This window comes from Olea europaea, chromosome 6 (genome assembly GCF_002742605.1).
Source record: "Olea europaea var. sylvestris chromosome 6, O_europaea_v1, whole genome shotgun sequence".
NCBI classification, from domain to species: Eukaryota; Viridiplantae; Streptophyta; class Magnoliopsida; order Lamiales; family Oleaceae; genus Olea; species Olea europaea.
In genome coordinates this window covers 2,026,370-2,026,706 of record NC_036242.1, presented here as the reverse complement: position 1 = coordinate 2,026,706, position 337 = coordinate 2,026,370, and positions in this window count along the sequence as shown.

Here is a 337-nt window from a genome sequence, read left to right as displayed (position 1 = left end):
TAAAGGCATGCATAGGTGTTTAATTGAAGTTAAGGTTTTCTTTCATGCTGCCCACGTGTAGAATTGGTTGAAGAGTCACCCAAAATTTATCATTTTTTTCACCTATAAATAGATGTGTTGCTGCCCTTTATTTCCCTTACATGAAAAACAACTTAACACTTGTTTATAAGAGGGCAGAAAACATGAGGGAAGAAGAGGACCAACCTAGCATTTCTCAATTCGTTTTCAACCAAGATTTCTTCAAGTTTTATTGTAAGATACTTTCTATGCTTAAGTGATATGATTTCATGGTAATATTTATGCTTAAGCTATGCATGAAAAACCATAATATGAATGT